General features: G+C 53.2%; 1 pseudogene; it reads right to left on the bottom strand.

Moving 5' to 3' along the window:
* Nucleotides 1-1,783: 1,783 nt before the first annotated feature.
* Nucleotides 1,784-2,430, bottom strand: LOC112065118 (ferritin heavy chain-like; annotated as a pseudogene).
* Nucleotides 2,431-3,349: the final 919 nt, after the last annotated feature.

Raw genomic sequence — 3,349 nt, 5'->3', positions numbered from 1 at the left:
CTGGAGCCTGTGCTCCGCAACGGGAGAGGCCACAGCAGTGAGAGGCCCGCGTACCGCCAAAAAAAAAAAAATATATATATATATGTGTGTGTGTGTGTGTGTGTGTGTGTGTGTGTGTGTGTGTGTGTGTGTGTGTGTGTGTGTGTTTCTTTGCAAATTGCAAAAGTAGTATGTGCCTTCTGGAAACACTCCATGCCTCCACCCCAGCACTCTGAGTGTATAAAGTAAAGACAACGTCTCCCGTCTCTGTTCTCGCTGTTACTATTTGAATCACTGTCATGCGCTTCTGCCCGCCCTCTCCTTTTCCAAGGGTCCTGCAGGGGCTTCTTTTCTCGTAGATTCAATGGACATTCCCGGCCTGACCCAAATCTGACATCAGCACGAGCCCCATACTCTGCCTGAACAGTGACCATCTAGAGCAGACACAGACGCCGTCGCGTGGACTCACTCCGGCTGCTCGCAGGGTAGTCGCCCAGCTCTCCAGTCCAAAGCTGGGAAGTGAGAAGCCTCCCCCGCACCATATCCCAAAACCCCTGTCCTTCCTGAGGCTCCAGGAATGGGGAGGAGGTGGGAGTTTTGCCCATGTGGGACTGCAGAGGGCCAAGGCTCAAGGGGTGTGAACCAGATTGTGAATTTCAAGAACAGAGACCAGTCCGGCTGTACCCTAAAGCAGCGCGTGGCCCAGACGACGCTCAGGAAACGTTCCTGATTGAATAAATAAAAGAGATGGCTGAGCAATGCCAGCTTTCTCAAGATCCTAACCCTGAAGCAACTCACTCGGCCCCTGCCCAAGCTGGAGCATCCTACCCGGCCCGGAGGACATCAGCTCTTCAACTGCAAAGACAAACAAGCCGGTACCAAGACTGTGGGATCTGCACCCACCCCTAACAACATTAACTGTGGTGGAGCCGACAGTTAGCACTGTTTTCTTGGCACATTTTTACACTTGACTACGATTGCCTCTGGTCCCACGGTATAGATTGTCTCAAGAATTCACCAGAACATTCTGGCATTTTATTCTTGGACCAGAAATGTCCCCCGTTTTCGATGATAAAAATCCCCAAATTCTGTCCTTCCCTCCCCTAATCTGCAGTTATTCAGTCACCTGGTTTCCCGGAGGAGGCAGATGCGCCATCAGCATCTCAATGTGCACACTGTACCACAGATTCCTCCACAGAATCCTCCCTGCTGGCGCCTCACGCCCACAGTCCCCGCAGCAGCAGTTGGCTCCTGAGTCCCCCTTACCAGACTGCAAGGATGCTTCAGGGATCTGGTTTTGCTTTTGAGACCTGGTTTCTGGTTTCTTCTCTGTTAGCACAGACCTCCCTCTCTTCCCCTCCCACCCCTCACGAACATTCTCCTTGACCGAACTTCTTAAGTAAGCATCGATGGAATGGGTGGAACAGAAAACATCTCAGCGCGGTACTGCTCTGCAAGCTTGCGGTTGCTCCCGACGATGAGATGCCTGTACCTGCCCGTGTGCTCACGACATATGCAGCTAGGGTCCCCTGACAGCTACCAACCGGCTGGGGCTGCAGGTGACTCAGACGGGAAGGGCTGAACAATGTCACGAAGAGAGCAGGACCTTAATAAAGTCCTCGAATTTATTATGTTTTGGCAGGGGGAGGTATCGAATTACTTTATTTGAAGGAATGGTATAAGAAAGGAACTCAAGAAGATGTTTTGGTGCAACTTCTAGAAGAGGTAAAGGTAACCCCAACATGCATGCCCTTCCTTGGTGACCAGGACGTCACCCCCGTGGCTATGGAAGCCAGCCTGAGGCTTAGCTCTTGTCGTCACTGTCTCCCAGGATGCGCTTGTCAGAGTGGCAGTCTGCCGGCCAGAGTTGGGACCCCCATCTTGCACAAGTTGGTTATGTGGTCGCCCAGTTCTGTGAAGGATTTCACCTGCTCATTCAGGTCACAACTCTCAACGAAGTCACCCAAATGGGGGTCACTTTGTCAGTGGCCAGTCTGTGCGGTTCTGGTTAGAACAGATTCGTGCTTTTTTCCAAGTAAAATGCACACTCTGGCAGATTCAGCCTGTTCTCCCAGGTGTCACGGCCCGGTTTCTTGATCTCCTCAGGGAAGATTCGGCCACCTCGTTGGTTCTGCAACTTCATCAGTTTCTCACTCTCCTCAGGAGATCAGTGAAGAGAAGACTCTGCAAAGTTCTTCAAAGCAACATCATCAGGTCAAGGTCGTCAAGGCACGGATAGGTCGAGGCACAGAGCTCCAGGTTGATCTGGAAGTTGATGGCTGCCCAGAGCCCTGCTGGCTTTGCCGGAGGGATGCAGGTGTCCTGGAGGTGGCAGCGGGGCCTGGGGCGGGGGGGTCTGAGGAGCAGGTGGTGGAGATCTGGCTCTGAGGGGCCGGCTGGGGTTGGGGAGGAGGGCCAGATGCTCCAAGCACTACTGAAGAAGGACACCATGGCAAATCTCCCGCAGACTGTCTTGGGTTCCGATAGTGGAGCCCAGTGGATACTTGTCTCGAGGGGAGCAGCCCGACCAGGGTCTCTGCGGCCCCAACCAGAGGCAGAGTAGACAGACAGTGGCTGCCTTGCCAGCTGATTGAATGTGCAGGCATTAGACCCGGAATAATGTAAAGAAGTCAATACTTCATCTCACTTCAACCCCAGTGGAGCCTTACCGTGTGTGTGTCCGGGTGCTGGGTGCGCTCAAGGGAACCTGGCTCCTTGTTTTGTAGGCTGACGGGCTCCGGCTGTCCCCGCACTCCCCGCCCCAAACCCTCCAGTCTCGACCAGAAGGGCTTTGGGGCTGAGCCGGCGGGAACACACGCACCGTAGAGGACAGAGATCACGGCAGTTTTGACTCAGTGCTTCTCCGGCTCTGTATCGTGGATGATTTTTCACTGTGCGTCGTGTCGATCTCCACTCTCTCCTTGAGCCCCGCTTCTTGGGCCCAGACTGCCCTTCACTAGGTTGTCAGAGGAATGAAACCAAATTGCTCTCCATCTGGAGAATCTCAGACATTCTAGCCTTGGAAGATGTCTGAACTGTATCGGTCTGTTTTTAAATTTATTTTTATTTTTATTTTTGGCTGCACCGCGCACCTTGTGGGATCTTAGCTCCCCGACCAGGGAAGGAACCCACGGCCCCTGCAGTGAAAGCACGGAGTCCTAACCACTGCACCGCCAGGCAAGTCCCCAGTCTATTTTTAACCATGTTTTCCCTAAAATCTCCCAAATTTCTCAAACTGAGCTTTGTTTCTTTTTGTCCCACACCAGCCCTCCTCGGGCTCTTTGCTCTGGGCACCCGCTCGGTGCCCCTGCTCTTTATGTCTCTTGACTCTCCAGACTTCACTGGGACACTGTAGGTGAAGCATCCACTG

The sequence above is a fragment of the Physeter macrocephalus genome, chromosome 8 (assembly GCF_002837175.3).
Source record: "Physeter macrocephalus isolate SW-GA chromosome 8, ASM283717v5, whole genome shotgun sequence".
NCBI classification, from domain to species: Eukaryota; Metazoa; Chordata; class Mammalia; order Artiodactyla; family Physeteridae; genus Physeter; species Physeter macrocephalus.
Note: the sequence above shows the minus strand (reverse complement) of the source record. Positions and strands in the feature narration are given on the sequence as shown.